Below are 20,423 nucleotides of genomic sequence, written 5' to 3' on the forward strand. Positions count from 1 at the left end.
GAAAAGCCACAATAAAGGAAGATAAAAAGGCAAAATAATATTTAAATTTAAAACCACCCAAGAGGAATATATGTATACAGCACTTTTGTTTTAATTTTCCATTGATTTATTATTTAGTTATAACATCAAAATTAAAGTAAATGAATATGTAAAGTTAAAACCACCTAAAATGAATTTGTAAAACTAAAACCTCCTAAAATGAATTTGTAAAGTCAATATATTTATATAGTTAATATTGTAAAAAAATTAAATTTAAAAAGTAAATGTGAAAAAGGCTAATAATATGATGGATGAGATGACTCAACATGAGTATATTAATAATAAATGCTACATTTTAGCTTTTAGATATATAGATTTATTATTGAGTTATAACATTAAAATTAAAGTAGATGTCATGAATATGTAAAGCTAAACCGCCTAAAATGAATTTATAAAGTCAATATATTCATATAGTTAATATTGTAAAAAAATTAAATTTTAAAAATAAATATGAAAAAGACTAATAATATGGCAGATGAGGTGGCTAAACAAGAGTGTAGCAATAATAAATGCTACACTTCGACTTTTATATATATATATAGAATATGCTTGCTAATCCACTAAAGTCTTTATAGTTCGTGAAGAAGAATTTGGAGCAAAAGTTCTTGTATCTTTACGAAAAAGGAATGATATTCTTTCTAATTTATTGACTAATTACTTCAAGGTTTTTCAATATATAACCCCTTGGATGATGTATTGAAAGTGACCTTAAATGGCCAAATTGGATGAATGATGGTTCAGGTAATATGTGAAATGATTTTGTTAAGTAAATTGGTGAGTTTTGCATATGCGAGACCCAAATGGACAAATTTGAGTCTTTTGCATCTAGAAGCCTTAATAATATTAAAGTGCCCACAATACTTGATATTAAAAAGTTGCTCTCTCAATTCTATCTAGAACGTGATTGGTAGTCACAAGTGGTGCATTAGGCCTTGTCTTATTTGAATGCTCACGAGTACTCGTGTTCCATTTAATTTAGCGTATCCACGAGCAGGTTAAAAAAGGGGTGGGTGAGTTAATAGTCAATTTCTGTTTCCTATTCTCTAAAAAATAGATAAAGCATATACTTAGCTCCCTTGTGGATTCCAAAAAAATATAGCTTAAATAGTAAATATTTCCAAACTCAAATCATTCTAAAATGAAAGTGAAGAAAACAATAAAGTATACAGTGTAACAATGGCGGAATAGAAAGAACAGAGAGTAAAATCTATCTGGTTGAATATTAGCAATACTAACTGAATAATACAATGGGTATAGTTCTCTACATATAGATCAAGAGATAAGCTTAAACCTAATCTAACCAACTAACAATAATTCCGTAAAGCTTGGAATCAGTTACACTCTATTTACACGTGTGATTAATGTGCTCTTAACAGAAAATATCTAATTACAAAAAAATATCTCAGCAGCTAATCCTTTGAAGAAGATGCTAACACGGACTCTGAAGCTCTAAGGCTAAACGATGTCGTATAGCTTGACTGAAAGAATTCTCTTTAAAACCCGAAACGTCACCGTTTGTAATAATGAGATATGGTGCCGTTTTGCTGCAGAGTTAAAATATGACCTTCACTAGTCGTTAGGCTGTGAAGTATCTATTCTTCTATCAGAAAGCACAACATCACGACCTGATTTGTAGTCTAAATATTCAAAGTTTCATTTAAATATTTTCTATGTTCGCTAATCATCTAACACTTCTATCTGAGCTTCCACATTCTCATTTTGGATTTATCAGCAAAACAGAAAAAATACAAAAGTTATTTTCTTATTAAGGAAATTAAAGATTGTAAGAATTTTAAAAAAGAGCCAAATAATATTTATTTGTGCAATTGTACTTCTTCAAAATTTTTGTTTTCTTTACTTCAGCAAAAATTGTTTCTTTGGATACTTCATTTCCATTCTTAGTCCCTCTTTTTGTTGTTTCCTATAACCAAAGATTGCAATATGTCATTATGTATCACTGATAATATTATAACTTCATCAATAAAGTATAAGTGAACCATTTTTACCTGTTATTGTTCATTTCCTTCAATTTCAAATACTCCAGTTGCCGTAAAGTTCTGTTTGCCGATGAAGAAATTGTAACTTTCACTTGGAAGATGTAGGTTTTTCCAATTATGCATTTGATACAATGTGGAATAATATTGTCACCATCCTCATCCTATTATTATTATTTTTTTTTAAAATTAGATTTCAATTAGTGTAACGTAGTAGAATTAATTTAATTAAACAAATAACTTATTTCTATCATTTTTACACCTTCTTCCATATTGAAGAGTTGTGTACCAGGCAACTTCTCTTCTTTCTTGACAAATACTACAAAATTTGCATGTTCTGTTGTATCACCAACTTGCATTTCAAGCCTGTATCTGAAATATTATTTTCAATTCACATAAGCATTTATATATATTCAAAGTTAACCAATTGTAAATATATAGACTTACATACCTAATTTTTGGAAATTGACATGCTTTCATACATGTGTCACACCATAGTTTTAATTCATGTTTTTTAAATTTTTTAGGACACTCATCAATCAATACTAACCACTCAAGCCAAAAAATTATAAGGTGATTGATGAATATCACTAGACTATGCAAACATATAGTGGGATTGCATAGATACAAATTAATATCACTGGCCTATCGTTTGAAACCACCTTGAGATAAGACTAACCACTTAGCAATACAGTGGGCGATCTTACCTTTGCTTAAGCATGCCTATGGCCAAGCTCATGGAGGGTTGCCATCATGCATTGCCAAACTACTCCTCCCTAAAGAGCGTTTAGGAGCAGATCCTTCCTAGCACTAGGAAATATTGATTTTTGGAGGAAGACCCTTTTTAGGGCAATTCTTTGAATCTTGTCCTGATTTTTTGCACACATGCTAAGAAAAATCCAATCTTGAAGTAAGAAAAATTTCAAGTCCAAATTCAACATTTTTTTTTTAACGATTTTCAAAAGTGGAAAAATAGGAAAATCATAAAAATTTAAAAAATGCTCAAAATGCTGAACCGATTACTGGAAACCCTCACTAAAATCTTGGAATGAATTTAGGAACACAATTTGGCCAAAGGGGAGGGGAGCAAGGCGATGCAGCATGCATGTGGGCATGAACAAATAACCTCATTTAGGCATCCCAGCATGCACAAATAACCTCCATTAGGCATGTTGGCATGCCCATAGCAGCCCCATGTGCACGCTGTCAAAGCCAAGGCATGCCTGCATGCACGTTACCAAGGCCATGGTAGCCTAATGTGAGCATGTAGCCAAGGCTATGGCATGCCAGTGTGCACGCTACCTAGATATCTAAGAGAGACCAAGTAAATTTGTATACAGTCAGTGTATGCAAATTAACTGCACTGTGGTAGCTCAATTATGCCAAAATGATGGCCTAAGAAGTGTTATGGATCCGATAACCAATATCCTCTGCTGGTTATCAAGGTCACGCAGGCAATATAACCAATATCCTCTCACCAATATCTCTCTCTCTCTCTCTCTCTCTCAATATGATCTTGGCCTAAACACCTCCATCTCTCTTCCATCTCTCCAATCTAAAAGAATAGAAGCATCCATGTTCCTCCACAGCAAACCCCAGCCACCAACACCATCTCTCTCTCTCTCTCTCTCTCTCTCTCTCTCTCTCAGCATAAAGCCACTCTGTGGACCCAATCTTTCCAAACACTAATGGAATTTTCAGAAGCATGGAGACAAGGGGGCAACCACTGAGATATATTTAGACTACAAGTTGAGTGATAGAGGGGTGGTTCAAATGGACAATATCAAACATTGCCAGCTATTATGGGGGGATAGCATGTGTGAGTATCTATGGAGCAAATCCTTCCTGGCACCAGTGCAATCTCCTAGAAGACTAACCACAGGTTTTTTCAAACTGCACTGAAAAAACATGTCTATACTATGATCCATAACATCAACCATTGCTAGTATAGAAAAAGATAAAAACAATGGAAGGAAGCAGAGGCAGATTTTTGATTCAATCCCATATGATATCATCCTTTATATATGCTCACTGCTTTCACTTTTTTGTGTCTTCAAATTGAAGTGTGTGTGTAAGGCATGGCATGTGTTAGTATTAGTGCAAAATTTTTTTTTTTTAATAAGTATTTTTGCCAAACTTTAGTAAAAGTAACTTATATAGATGATAACCTCTAAACCCGATGAATACCCTCAATGAGGGTGGGTGAACTTTCCCCCGAACATAAAGAAACTATTATTGTTAGTTGTGTGTAAACAAGTAATAATTGTGAAATAGACACATGATTAATAAGCATGGACAGGAGGACAAAATTCAAAACTCCAAGAATAGAGATCGATAACTGATACTAGACTGATAGGTAGTCTTGTGTTGTGCATCGGAGTTTCTATGGGTGAATCACAAAAAAGTTTACACCTGCTGGTTCAGCTTGAAAAACAATAGTGCCCATCAACTATTGAGAGCTCTAAGAAAGTAAGATCGATGGATAGAGGGGAAGATCAAGGGGATGGCCATTTAAGTGTTGGTTTGTCACTGACGAGATGAGAAGGGCTGACCTTGGTGGTCGGCCATGGAGGCTCAGAGAGAGAGAGAGAGAGGTTTCTAGAATATTGGGCATACAGCTAGGGTTTTCAGTGGTTTAAGTTGCAGTGGACAAGCAACCTCAGCCACCTCTTCAAAGAATCATTTTTTTAAGCCTCACATGGGAAGAATGACATTTAAATAATAGCCTCATATGGGAAGAATACATCATCACACTACCAGTATGCTTGAAGAGCATAGAACCTCACTTGAAACTGAAGCCAACCAATCAGACACTGTCTCTTTTTGCAATTAATATTTCCTATTTTCCTTTAATTTTGTGATTTCCATAGACAAATTTTATTGTGGAATGTCTAGTTACAGGAATGTCTAGTGGAAATAAGTTTTTTGCTGATATTGATTGCTAAAAAATTAGATTAGATAGCAGACCACCTTCTGGAAAAGACCCAAGTTGTGGACATTTTATGATTTGCAAAAATTCAAGAGAATGTTTTATATTTTCAATTTCAAACATTCAATTGTACTTTTGTATTTTTTTTTTTTCCCATGTACACTTAAAAAGAAATATAGTAAAGTCAAGATTGAACTTAGCTACTCAAGTAGAACCAATACCTGATTTGGGTTGGGGCATCCTTTTTTATGCAGTAGATGTGACCAATCTTTCACCACTATTTTCCCTTCTTCCTTGGCAATTGTTTTGTTAACTGCTCTTCTGGCATGTGTTTGACCAAGCCTTTTGTGGCGCTTGCTACTGATCAATGGAAATAATCTTACAAAACAAGCCACAAAAACTTGAGAACTCCAGCTTCGGACTAACACTCTTAGAAGAAATCCTTTTATTTTTCCATTTTTTATCAGATTAACAAATTTTTCAAATTTATTTATCCATAAACAACGTAAGAAAGAAGCATAAATAAAATCAAATGGAGGCTTAGAGGGTAAAGTGGAACAAGTACCATACTGTGAAGTGGGATTTGATCTCGTCTACACTTTTGGCTCAGATAATGAGACTTCATCATTGATTGTATGATAGAGATGTGAGCAATCTTGCGCCACACTTTTAATCTTTTTTTTTTTTTTTGGTACTGTTTTGTCAAGGAAAGACATTGATGAAACTGTATCTCAGAATGGAGACAAGAAAATCCATCTTCTGGCATTTGCCTTAGTCTAGGGCAGTCTGAGATAGACAATAGTTGAAGAGAGATAAGGAGTTGAAGGCCCTTCTTGTCTAGGGATCTCAGATTTTAAAATTCCTTTATAGGACGAGAGCTAAGACTTGTGGAAGTCCTCCTCAGGAAAGCACTTCTCTTCCCTGCAATCATGACAAGACAATAATAATTGATTAAGAGAGTGCAGTCTTTTCAAACCCCACTGCTTCCTATTGGCAATGAGTTTCTCAATGGCAAGACAATTCATATAAAAGACTCAACTTGCTGACAGTTTGCAATATCCAAAATTTGATGACATGGGAGGAGCGTATCCATGTTTTCAGGAAGTGACTTGAGACAAAGGCAATCATGAACTTTTAACAGTGTAAGGATGGGGGCTGGCAATCCCCCACTGGGAGAATCTGCAAAATTAAGGCATTCCCTCATTTCCAAAGCTAGGATAACAAGTTCATGTCCCTCCCAAACTTAAAGAGACTTGATGTTGCCACTCATGTTGATTTTGAGACTACAAAACTTTGGAAAGATATCCAAACCAAATGATAACAGAGAATTATATCTATCGGATATGACAAAAGACTCAAGGGAAGAGTGACATGGGCATGAACGAAATTTTAATTCTCTACATTTAAACACAAACCCATGCTTTAAAGGTAAAATGGTCTATGACTCTTTGGTTGTTGTAGATGTGCCGAGCAAGGGTTGTCTTTCCAACCCCACCCATGCCCACAATGGGAATCACAAAAGAGTGGTTGTTGCTTGCTACATCGTTTGAGAGCAGCAAGTTGACTATTGCCTTTTCATCATCATCCCTACCGTAAATGATAGTTTCTGGGTCTACCAGAGAAGTTGTGGACCCACTTTGGGAAGATCTCCCTTTATGAACTTCTTTCAGACCTATAGTAGTTATTTGTAAAGCTAGAAAATTCATCATTTTTACGACTTCTTTTATCTTTGATTCTAGTTTTCCCCAAAACCGATCATATGAAGTAGAGATGTAGTTACGTACCTTCCTCTTAGAGGTACCAAAATCAGCTTCCACCTGGCACCGCAAAGCATCACTACTGCAACATTTGGAATGAGAACAATTACTGTAAATCAAGAATATCAGAAAAGGGGTTCCTTCCTAACCAATGGCTGTCCCTGCTTCTTTGTGTGGTATTGCAGTGGTATTGCACTGAGTCTGATCATTGCTTCCAGGAAAAAAGCTGTGCTACAAAAATAAACAAGGCCGAAATAGTCGTCAAAATACCCGCCGTATATGCCCTATGTGGATCACCGGCTATGGCTAGTGCATAAGAATAGCTAAAACAGAGGGTGACATTGAGTGCGAAGAACAAAACCTTCATGTACCCATTTGGAACGAGGAAAATAATTAACTAGTTTGAGATTAGAAATGTGATAGCATTACAAACAAGGAACACCTGAAAAAGACCATCTGGTGGTTGCAGTACTGCTTGTAACAGTCAGCTATCAAGCGATACTCAGTCCTCCTGGTGGACTTTGGCAAGATAATGGTCTATGCAATACCACTGAAGTAGGGAGGAGTCCTAATGGAACCACTGATATGTCCAATACAATGTTACCAAAAACCAAAGCAAGTTTTATTATGTCCAATACCGACAATAAAACTTGAAAAAGGTCATCTTCGAAAGCAATGGCTGTCCTTGCTTTGTGTTCACACACGGCTTTATTGTCAGTATTGAGCATAATAAAACCTGCTTTGGTTTTCAATAATATTGTATTGGACAGATCAGTGGTTCCATCAGGACTACTCCCTACTTCAGTGGTATTACACAGACCATTATCTTGCCAAAGTGCATCAGGAGGGCTGAGTACCGCTTGATAGTTGACTGTTACAAGCAGTACTGCAACCACCAGATGGCCTTTTTCAGGTGTTCCTCGTTTGTAATGCTATCACATTTATGATCTCAAACTCGTTAATTATTTTCCTCATTCCAAATGGGTACATGAAGGTTTTGATCTTCGCACTCAATGTCACCCTTTGTTTTAGCTATTCTTATGCACTCCTTGCCATAGCCGGTGATCCACACAGGGCATATACGGCGGGTATTTTGATGACTATTTCGGCCTTGTTTATTTTTGTAGCACAGCTTTTTTCCTGGAAGCAATGATCAAACTCAGTGCAATACCACACAAAGAAGCAGGGGCAGCCATTGGTTAGGAAGAAACCCCTTTTCTGATATTCTTGATTAACAGTAATTGTATAATTTTACTAAAAAGTGATGGACACCATTGCAAAGTTGAAGAATCAACCGGACCGCTTATCAGGGGAGCCAAACTCCACGGAATTCTCAAGCATTTTCTCATAGGGGGTCTTAATATCGGTGGGGCGAGTGGTGGTGTAAACAACCCTCTGGGTGGGCGCCACAGTCCTGAACAAAGACTCAGATTCCTGCAACCTAATACTACTACTACTGCTACTACTACTAGTTTCAATGTCCTGAGCTGGAATTGAAGTTGCAGGGTCAGACTTCAACTTGAACATAATGTGAACCCCATCAACCTCAACCTTGTGAACCTAATTGCCATTAATCTTACTCAAAAACTCACTGTACGGCACACTGACAAAAGTGGTTGGCATTCGGGGCTCCGAACCCAGCAACGGAATTTCGGGTCGGAGCAACCGCATAACTAAAATCACAATCCCTAATTGCAAGAGCAAAACCCCAAGCTCCTCCTACTGAGGTCGCAAACGGAAATGCTTCGCCAACAAAGGTCCCAGCCATGCTTTCTTGTTAAACCAAAAAAAGACAACAGATTTTAGAAGGGAGAAGGAGAATATAGATTATTTTGCTCTCTGAATATATATTCTTTTTTGGGTAAATTCCATTAACCTCCCTGAGGTTTGGGCAAATACAACTCAGGTCAAACAAAAAAACCCTTGAAACCCAAATCTTACCACAAAACTCAAAGCCAAAGCCAAAAAGATATAGAAACCCTTTGAAGAAAAAGAAGAAAACCCATTTGACACAATTCAAATACAATCATTTGCACACTCAAAAGCCAAAAATAAGATGTAAAAACAAAAACCCAGATCCAAAAACAGCCCCAAAACAAGAAACAACACAAAGATCCACTGATTATTCAAGAAAAAAAATTGAATGGCTCTGGAAAAAGAGACTCACTTAGAGGCAGAGCTGAGGGTGGAAGCCATGAAGAACTTGGGAGATCTGAGAGTGGACTTTTGCTGGAGAGTAAAAGATGGCAGCTTTGGAGGTTGAGAGGTTAAAAGACTGAGTTTGAGAGCCATTGTTTTTTGGGGTTCTCTCTCAGCACTTTGTTTTCCTTTCAGCCTTTTATTTCAACTTTCAGTGTTTTTTCCTCCACAGAAAGAGAGAGAATCGTTTGTTGTGTGGGGAATTTATAAGCAAGAAACGAAAAGCAAGAGCCATCTATTATTTGAGTTTTGTGGTAAGATTTGGGATTTTTTGTTATGGCTTTGGCTGGTATTGAAAGAGGAAGAGGAACCAGAGAGAAGAGACTAGATAGAGTTCTAAGTGAGGGAAAGAAAAATGAGGGAGGGGTAACACTGTTAAGGGTGTTAGGGACTAATATGTCTTTTAGGGACCTAATTGCTCAATTTTGAAATATTTTAGACTTGAGTGGTATTTGCCCAATCCTAAGAGCATCTGTAGCAGCCGTTGTAAAAATTATGTCATTTTGCCACACCAAAAGCCTACTTTATTATTTTACCACATCATTTTACAATATCCCATTTATCAGATGTTCTATATTTTTACCATTTCATTTAAATATTATTTCTTAATTCTTTTTAATTCTTATTTTATTCTTTCTTTATATTTGTTCCTAACGGTAATATTTGTTCCTACACCAGTCATATTTTCAAATCTCATCAATTCTAACGGTAACATTTTCAAAGAATCCTCTTAATTCAACTGTCATATTTTGGCCAGTTTAGACCTTGAATTGACAAGACTCACATTTGCATGACCCTTAATAGTTAATACATAGTTGAACAGATAGAGATTACAAAAAAGACAAACGAATGGTTAAAGGCCATTAAAATCAATGCTCTCTTCATTGTACACTACCCTTACTTCAAAAGACACAGAGTTTGAATTGGAGTGTTTGCTCCTTCCAATATATACAAAAGCAAAAAGGATTAACAAGTAAAGAAATTACCTGAAATTATTCACTTTCCCTAACCAAAGCAAAAAGTAAGAACAATTACAACTAAAAAAATGAATGAACAATACTACTTTCTTCACTGTACATAAAGCCGTAGTTCCATATGCAAAGATCAATAATTAAACAAAAAGCCTAACTTCCATTTAATTTGTAGCAAACACCCAATTTCTCTAAATTTTAGCTCTCCCTTTTGAATTCTGTCTTCTGTAAATAACAAGGAAAATAGTAAAGAATTCAATACTGGGTTTTTATTGAGCAAATCCTAAAAGCACTTTCCTTTCCTTTATTTCTTACTTCTTACAAACAAAAATGCTTCTCTAAATCAACAATTACTATATTCTTCCTTAAACAGCTTGATTAAACCATGTTTTTCATCGAAAACTTTTCTGGGTATTTTCCCATAGAGGCAAACAGAGCTTTTATCAAAAGAACAAAAATCTTTCATCACAGCAAAGCAGAAAGTCAAGAGAGAAGACAGTGGAGACAATAGCAGCAAGAAAGCCTTACACAGGGGAAGTAACTCTTTCATCACAGCAAGCATATAATCTGACCTTTAGACGGTACACTTGTACATACACAGCAACTTTACTATACATGGTTACAAATCTCACACACACCATCCCACAAATTAATTAAAACCCAGATGATAAGATTAAAAACCCACATCAAATATAATATTTAATTTAAAAATACTAAGCCAATTAGTGGTAAAGGTTCAAGCTTTCAAATTCAGTAACGAAAAAAAGCAAGCACAAAAATAAAACCTTGACGGAGAACGAATCGATGAAACCAACTTGGCTCACGGTGAATCGATGAAACCTTCAGAGATAGAACAGCGAATCGACGCTCTGAGAACGACGAACACCGAATCGGCGACTCAAGATAGAACAGAGAGGAGATACCCACAACCCAGAGACCCACACCGATCACAATCCGAAATCACAAACCCACAACCCGATAGGCGACTCTGAGATAGAACAGAGAGGAGAGAGCGAACAAAAAGGGGAAAAAAAAAACCGGTGAAGGGACAAATTAGATCAGTGATGGTAGAGAGGAAATCGGTGGTGGCTCATATTCATGAATGGGAAGAAAATAGAGCAAAAGGGGAAAGGAAAGAAGAAAGAGTGTGAGAGAGTGGAGATGGAGGCACATATGTAGATCGGGCTGAAGGAGAAGAACAAAGAGATATGTGAGAGAGTGGATGGAGGCGGTGAGGAATTGCTGAGGGAGAAGATGAAATAGATATGAGAGACAGAAAGAGGAATAAACAAAAAATAATTAATATGCCACAACGCGTTCCGTACCGTGGCAAATTTGTCACGGTACTGTTTTAATGTTGCAAATATACCCTATCCTACATCTGTTAAATGGGTTCAAATTGGGTTTTTTTTTTTTTTTTTTTTTGAGAAATGATCAAATTGGGTTTGGTGTGGGATATGTCACAAATATTTAGCATTTGGCACATATCCCACATCTACTGTAGGCGCTTAAGGAAAGGTCCTTCTTTTTTTTTTTTTTTAGGTGGAAGTTGAACTTCAAATTTTTTATTTGATTGCTAGAAATTTTATCAGTTGAGTTAATTAGAACTCGCTAAAAATTTTTGTTATTATGATACAATTAATTGAGTTATTATGAAAATATTTAAAATGAACAATTATTTTTTTTAGAACATGAAAAAATTTTCTTTGTAAAAATTTGAAATTATATTAGTTTTAAATCTTTTAGAAGTATCGTCAAATGAGTTGAAAATACTTTTAGATGAACTAAAAGTAATTTAAATTTCAAAGACATTTAAGATAAAATTGAAAGCATTTGAAATATAATTTGAGATGACAATTATAAAATTATAGTGTAATTAAAATCTAATTTAAATTTTATTCAACTTTCACTTTAATATATTACATTATATAATTTTTTTTGCAAAGGTAATGGTTCTGTGTATCTACTGTTTGAATGAATTGATGTTTGAAGCTTCCTAGTTCCTACCGAAAAAAAAAAGTAACTTAATCATGGTTATTCAGAGGAAAAAAATAAAAGCAACTTAACCATGGTTGCTTTACAAAAGTAAAGCATTGTTAAAGCTTGCTAAAGCAGTCAATCTTAATCATGGTGTTCTGCTTTTTCTATCCTTCTTCCTTTAAACATGATTTCTTCCAACTATTTGTGAGCACCCACTTTACCTTGGTGCTTTTTTTTTTTTTTTTTTTTTTTTTTTTGAAAACACCTCGTTGGAGCTTTTGATAGTTTGATAACAGTTTACAGGAAAAAAAAAAAAAAAAAAAAAAAAAAAAAAAAAAAAAAGAAGATAGTTTGATAACACGAAATATAAATTTATTAACAATTGAAATGTTCTTATAATATGAAATATAAGTTTCTCTACCCAAATATATATATATAAATTATTACTGTTAACCCCATGAGATTAAAGTTGACCAAAGTTGAGGCATAGACCGATTTAAGAAAAAAAAAAGTTGAGGCATAGACAATTTTGCAATGGATAATGCAACATATTAAAGAGTATCTCTAATAAAAAATAAAGAAGAGTGTCCCTAATAAAATATATTTACTTTATATGAAAATTCGTTCCAATAAGATTGGAACTAATAGTTTTATCTTTGTCCACAAAACCGTAGACTTGGTTTGAGTCCTATTTATACAGAGTCATTTGGCTTAATATTGTTAAATTTGGAATTTATTTGTGTTATAGGCACTGTTCTAACTTATTTAGGGAAATGAGGAAAGAGAATGAATTTCGACAACAAGGAAAATTTACAACAATGTTGCCGAAATTCAACAAAAGTATGAGAGAGAAAGAGAAAAAGTAGGAGAGAAAATTTTGAATTTCGGTAATGTGATTACCGAAATTTAAACAAAAATATCATCATCTTATTTTATTTAAGTGGAGATTCTTTTTGAAGAACTAGGCAATTTTTATTTTGTTATGTATTAGGAGTTTGGATTATTTTATTGTGTCATACAATGAGATTTTTGTTGTTTATTATCTTGGTAAATATTTAGATAATATTATTTAGTATTTGCTAAAAATTAGTTTGATTTGATAGAATAAATTTATTTATAATTTCAAGTATAATTTTATTATTGAAACATGTCATTTTATTTGAAAAAATGGTAATAGTTGTAGGGAAAATTAACAAGAAATAAAGTTTTACGGTGTAGGGCGGGGCTTCGCGGGTCTTCGCGGGGCCTTAAGGGGCGGGGATGGGACAAGAAATTTTCCCCGTCATGTGGGGCGGGGCGGGGATGGGGCAAGAAAAATCCATGCGGGGCGGGGGCGAAGATCCCATCCTTCGGCCCCGCCCCGTCCCATTGCCATCCCTATTTAGGACACTTGTTAACAATCAATTTTAGAAAAGTTTTGACATCACTTTTATGGGAAATGAAAAAAATCTGTCAAAACATTAATTGTTTTTTTTTTCCTCCTAAAAACTTTCATTAACTGGATTCTTAATCAGTGCCCTAAAAGCACTCGTTAGCATTTTCCTTTAATTAATTATAACTTTACTTTTGAAAAACAAAAATTTGTATAATGATTCTTTACCTATTTACATATTAATGAATGATTAATTGGTTCGCCTTAAAAAAAACAAAAACAAAAGCAAAAATTTGAATTGATGGAAGTGCTGCGCAAACACAGTCACACGTACCAGCATTTGATTATATTAATTATATTAATTTTCAATAATTTATAGAGTCTATGTTAAATGTACTAACATATCACCAACCAAAAAACATACCACCTTTCTCAAAAAAAAAAAAAAAAAAAACATACCACCAACAGGCAGTCCATATTCCAAGAAGACAAGGATTCTTTGTTTAAAGGGCTACGTGGTCAAATTATAGATTTTGGACAAATATTTTAACACAAACCCATAATTAGGTGCTACCTTTTATGCAACAACTGGCTACGTGAAATCTTTTGCACTATCCCTTCCATATATTCCACTGTAATAAAAAATTCTTCATTATGATAATACCCCACCTAATTTTATAGGCATGTCATCATTATTCTTCCATACATGCACTTTATCTAAACTCATAACTATATTAAATTCGTTTAGTAGTGCCCAGTGCGAGTGGGGTGCCTTTTACTTGCAGGGGCGGAGCCACTTTATGCATTGGGGGCATAGCCCCTCCAAAATTTTTTAAAACCTCTCTAAGTATAGGTAAAATTAGGTTAGAATCATTTTGAGTTAAGAGTTAGCCCCACAAGATTAAAAGATTTCCAACATCACTCACTCATAAAATTCTTCCCATCCCAAATCCCAACTATGCAATCATAAAAATTAACTCCTTTTGTTTTTTCCATTATTCTCTAAAAGCATGATAACCACATCCATATTTTTTTAGTTTTTAGTTATTCAATTTTTGTGAAGGGATAAAACTGAGGTGTAGTACATCAGGTTACCTGATTAAAATCATATATATTGAATTTAATTGTCCTTAAAAATAATATCATTATTTGTATTTTATTGGTCATTTAAATATGTACTTGAATTTAATTGAAAAACTTAATATATTACACTTAGGATATTGTACTTAAGTTTTGCACTTTCTCAAAACTATTACAATATCTCATTCCACTTAAAAACCACTGAAAAGACTCTCCTCATCACTTTTATTGGTCATTTAAATATGTACTTGAATTTAATTGAAGAACTTAATATATTACACTTAGGATATTGTACTTAAGTTTTGCACTTTCTCAAAACTATTACAATATCTCCTTCCACTTAAAAACCACTGAAAAGACTCTCCTCATCACTTGGTGCTCTCTCTTCAGTTAACTCTTCCATGGGATGCTCTCACATAATCACGTTTTCATTAGTTTCTCCCTCTTCCTTAACAAAGAGTTTTCTTATTTAAAACTAAGCAAATATTGAGAAATACCAACTTCTTCTTTTTCTTCTTCTTCTGCAGTTTTGTTGTATACTTATATTTGATTTCTATGAATGTTATGGACTTATGGTTTTTCAAAAGAATAGGAGAAACTCAAGAAAAAAAAAGACTTAAGATGCTCAATTGGTCGATTAACTTGTTAGTATTTTGATATTTGAGTGCTATAGAATTACATCGACAAACAAAATTCTATCAATAATCTTGTGTTATAAAAATATACTGTACTTTGAGTTTTTTGTTGAATTGCAAATCAAAATGATAGTTTTACAGTGGGCTTCAGTAGCTCAATTGGTAAATCTCTAATAGTTGTATAAGAGATCTGGAGTTCAATCCCCGCTTACACCAAAAACTGATTGATGTCTTGGTCTGATGATAAAGAGTTATCATCAGGAGAGGACGTCATAGGTTAAAATTCTCTCAAAAAAAAATGATAGATTTACCTTGGCCCCTCCAAGCAAAAATTCTTGACTACGCCCCTAGGTGCGGTGCAAAAAAACCTTCCAAAATCAGCCGCACCGCACCGTGTACAGCCATAGGTATACATCTTTAGTACTTACCACTCATTACTTGAGCAAGTTGTAGTAAAAATTGTAAATTATTTTCGCATTTTTCTTTCTTTTTTTTTTTTTTTTTTTTTGGGTGAAAGCTTTGGAGAAAATTGACGTTAATTGTATTTTTTTCCTTCAAAATCAAAAGTTTGCTTTTAGATAGCACTTAGAAATTCACATGCCTCTGGCTAGTAGTAGGCATCATTGCCAACAAATTTAGGCCCCACGGTTGTTTTAATTGTATTTTCTTATTCAAAAGTTTGCATCTTTTTCCTTTTTCAAGAGTAAATTCTTTATTTTTTGGATTTAGTCTGGCACCAAGCACAAGATTTTCTTTATAAAATATATATTTTTTTCGATCTTGGCATCATTAGATTAATTAGGTATGTTTTCATAGTTGCACATGGACCCTGGGTAATTATTAGACATCTCCGGAGTTTCATAAATACGTACTTTTTCCTCTCATATAATTATGGGTCCCACTAATTAAATTTATAATGAGACTCACAATTCATGAGAAAGAAAAGAATATGCATTTATGGTACTCCAAGAGTATCTAATAATTACCCAGAACCCCTTTACCATGTGCTTGACTTGACCCCACATTACTAATAATTCAACAATGTCTTTATTACTTTAACTCTACGGGGAATGCTTTTTGGCAAAATGTAATTTTTTGACCCCACATTGTTAATAATTCAACAATGTGAAAGCCCCAGCCATGCTTTCTTGTTAAACCAAAAAATAAAATAAAAAAGCAATGGGTTTCAGAAGTGGGAAGGAGGATATAGATTGTTTTGCTCTCTGAATCAATATATGCTTCAATGATTGAGAGTAATTTAAACCAAATCCACATTTCTTTACCGGGGTAAGCTTTTGAGAAAAACTGATGTTAATTGTATTTTTATTCTTCAAAAATCAAAAGCTTGCTTTTAGATAGCTACCTTCCTAGCTATCTTCTTTTGCTTTTGTTTCCGTTTGTGTTTGTTTCACTGTGGTAACTCAAAATCCTTAGCAAGGCAATCCAAATTGAAAACGGATGTTTAGGAGCAATGGTTTAGATAATATTTTAAAAAATTTTGAATGGAAAAAAAAAAACTTTTTTTTTTCTTCAGTTTTCTATATTTCTCATGAAAATTATATCAAATTAAATTTTCTTAAAATGGTTTAATAACAAATACATATCTCTGAAAGTGAACATCTCACATCCAATTCATGGAAAGTAATTGAATCTTAACAAACCAAGTATGTGTGAAATAAGATTACAACATAAATATTAAATAAGCTTAACATCGGTGGCAAAATTCAAACAAGCAAAACAATGATTTGGGGGCTTTCAAAATATATAAGTTCATTCCCAAATTTGTCCTAAAACTCTCCCTCAAAACACATTCAGCTACATTAATCGTTTCCCCCATTTTGTCTTGAATGACAAAGGGTGTTCAAACTGATGCCTCATCATCATGACGATAGCCGGCCTAAATGCCATGAACTGCTATGGTGATCCGCTCAATGTTGATCATTCCCTGCTGACGCTGCTTCATTCGAATATGTCGCTCTTCCATACGAATCTGTTGCTCTTCCATGCAAAGCATTATATGCATTAATTGTTATAGAAAGTGCATTTGAGATGGCGGAGCATGCTGTTGATCACCTTGAGACAGTTCTAACGGTGGAGCCTCATAATAAAGCATCTATTTCATAATCATCAAATATAATATCTCTTTCAAAACAAATTATTCAAAGTTCTAAACATATCTCAACAACAAAATTGAAAATACAGTTCAATGTAATAACTACGCGTACTATGAAAATAAATGAATATTAAAAAAATTTAAGATTTTTCACCAGCTCAATACATTCACTACTTTCAGGCTTTCAGCAATATATAAAGGGTGTGTGTTATCCTTGAGGGAAAAGTACTTATCTATTTAGTGAAACATACTAGTCTATTGAGAAAATAATTAATTTATCTATCTATGGTTTGTCCAAAATTCAACTTATTCATATGTGGTTTGCCTAAAATCCAACTTACCTATTTGTGGTTTGATTTATGACACTTACTCATTTATGTGATCCGGTCCATAACCAGCCCACCTCCCCACTTGCCGTCAGAATAACACATTTTATACTAAAATCATAACAAAAAAATTAATCAAAAACCCTCTCTCCACAATCCCTCTCACACGAGCTCACTGATACAAAGCAGAATGTTACCACGGAGAGGCAAGAAATTAATTTATATATTATCACGGAAAAGCACCGAGGAAAATATTTATCTTCTCTTTTTTGCTGCCTAACTTTAGATTGGAAACGCGGTTAGCTTAGCCTTGTCCAGTAGTTCTAAATTCCCATGACTCGAAGTGACATAAGAGGAACATCAAGGACATTCCTACTATTCTGGTTATGATCATAAACACAAGCGTGATGCCATGCTATCACAATCCACCAAGCTCTTTGCTTTCGGCACTAGTGCAATTGGGCTTGTGTTTCTCATCGGTTCCCCTTGCGTTTGTCTTGTTTCTCTCCTAACTTGTTCATTGAGTATATGATATGAGGTCTGAGTTCATTGAATATTTGAATGCCTTACTATCATTAGCAATTGTCCAAAAAACTTAAGTTATTAATTAGTAAATGGTAATTAAATGTATACTTATTTAACTACTTATTTTAACACAAATGATTGAATTGTTGAGTAACTACATTCATCTTTTATGTTTTCCGATGGACTATCATGCATGGTAAATTCATAAGACATTAAAAAAAAAATATATATATATATATATACATATATATATATATCTAAATAAGAGATTAGAGAAATTATTATGCAACCATGTCCAAAACATTTTAGGTGTACTAGGAAATTCCAAATTGAAAAAAAAAAAAGATAAAAAAAAAAAGAAAAGAAAAGAAGAGAAGTAAGTTGTGGCTGTCTCTACATATATAGATGTGATAATCCCATATCAATAAGGGAGCTAGTAATACATTATAATTAGAATGTTGAACTAGTACAAAGCAATTTCAGAACTGAAATAGAAAAATAGTTGAAGAATGTTGAACTGAAAGAGGAATTTGGGTCTGCAACATAAAATGATATTATTTATTTTTTTAATTATTTATATTTTTGGTTGAAATAGAAAAGTGTTACATTGAAAGTGGAATTTGGTCTGGTTTTGATTTCTAAGTGTTATTAAGACTAGTTTTGATTCTGCAATGTGGACTTCTTCTCATGGGATAGAACTGTATTTATAAGTTAATTACATGGCTAAATCTTAAGGGAAAAACATAAGGAACAACACCTAAGATACTATACTTATATTTTATCCAACCTCAAATGGTTTCCCTTATACAACAGTTACAACTACCACATAGGCTAGAGAAATAACTCTAGAATTTATTCATGAAGTATTAATTGAAATTTTGGATTTCAATAGATTGATCTACTCGAGTTGTTCACTCTCTCTTTTAGTGCCATGTTACATTATTTAAAAAAGGGTCCTACAGGATGATATTTTTAATTAGTGTACGTAATTGAACCATTTGATTATGAAATATACTTAATTAACCAAACAAAAAAGGTAGAGCAATTATAATGATTGAAAGGAGACCGTATAACATATAGGACACATCATCAAATAGATTAATACTTTAATTTATTCCATTACATAATAATCCATAAAGCAACAACTCACTCAATACACTTTATATCCCTTCTCATTAGAATTTTCATTAGCATGAAGGCCAGGGAATACACCTTGGGGTTACTTTCAAAGGAGTCCCTCAAAATTTGTGATGCTCCACCAGTCCCAGGAGCAACCATCTTTCCAGTATCGCTGACACAGCCCTTCGATGAGTTATCACCACCACTCTGGACACCAACACCACCAACTTTGCCCCCATCACTTCCTCCTCCTTTGGCATCTCCACCACCACCAACACCCTTGCCGTCCATTTTGAATATGTGTGGCTGCTTAGTATGTATGTATTACTAACTTATAAATATGAGTGGCCTAAAGGAAGATACGGCTGAGTATTTATAGGAAGTTATGGTCAAGTAATTTAATGGTCACTTTTGTGTACAATTAATACTGGATTCTAGTCCATCAAAAAAAAAAAAAATTTCTGGATTCTCGGAAAATTGACAATGCATGAATGCTTGCATGGATTAGTGTAGAGGTCACTCAGATTATTTGAACTTTCCTCAAAATTGGAGCTGTAATTACTTAGGCCAAAAGATTAAAATAAAATTGGAATTGAACTTATTGGAGTACACCCAATAAGAGCAGTTCCTTTTTTCTCAAAATTGGACCTTTAATTACTTAGGCCAAAAGATTAAGACCTCCCCTCTCTTATCCCTCCATCTTCCTTTGTTCCAAACATATAGTGTAAAATAAGATTAGAATTGAACTTATTCAATACTTTCTTTTAAGTTATTGGGAAACTAAAGTTCTGGTCAGGCCTCAGGGGCATTCAGGATCAGGACTCGTGGTATTCTTTTCTTTGTACTCCGAATGTACTACATTTTTTCCTTTGGCGCTATACATCCATGTATCTCTTCAAGTAGACAAAAACGATCTGTTTTTGTTATAGGGAATTCTATTTGCACAACTTTGGCATATAATATATACGAGACATATTTCCTATATATATAGACACACACGAGACATTATTCAATACATTTTTTGTGTGATACCTTTTTTGTTGACATAAATATGGATTCTATGTGTATTTTTTTTTTTGGAAAAGCGATATGTGTTTTTTTAAATTGCATGTTTTATATTCTTTTGACAATTTTTACAAATTGAAAAGCCTTAATAGATTTGATTCAAATTAAATGGCATATTTACTTGATATGATTTATCAACTAATAAGGTCTTGTGGTGTAGACCATGATCACCGTTAGGTACCGTGTGCTATGATGGCCAAAGTTCAATGATATAGTTGAGATGCAAACCAATTATTTATATTCAATAGGTTTTTTTTGGGAGCTAAAAATTTATATTCAATAGTCTTGCAGAAGCAGAAAATCTAAAAGATAGAGAATA

At 33.8% G+C, this 20,423-nt stretch overlaps 1 long non-coding RNA gene across 15 annotated transcripts; it reads right to left on the bottom strand.

Annotated features, from left to right (window-relative positions):
• Positions 1 to 1,235: 1,235 nt before the first annotated feature.
• LOC126715974 (uncharacterized) lies at positions 1,236 to 11,209 on the bottom strand. Of its 15 annotated transcripts, none has more exons than XR_007651980.1 (6): positions 10,675 to 11,209; positions 6,002 to 6,141; positions 5,184 to 5,883; positions 2,296 to 2,921; positions 2,046 to 2,197; positions 1,236 to 1,960 (listed from the first exon to the last, which is right to left on the bottom strand). It is a non-coding gene; the product is annotated as an uncharacterized LOC126715974 (long non-coding RNA). The 15 variants fall into 15 exon arrangements; XR_007651975.1 differs by having other exon boundaries at positions 8,887 to 11,209; XR_007651976.1 differs by lacking the exon at positions 10,675 to 11,209 and adding an exon at positions 6,747 to 6,900.
• Between the last annotated feature and the right edge of the window lie 9,214 nt (positions 11,210 to 20,423).

The sequence above is a fragment of the Quercus robur genome, chromosome 1, assembly GCF_932294415.1.
Source record: "Quercus robur chromosome 1, dhQueRobu3.1, whole genome shotgun sequence".
NCBI classification, from domain to species: Eukaryota; Viridiplantae; Streptophyta; class Magnoliopsida; order Fagales; family Fagaceae; genus Quercus; species Quercus robur.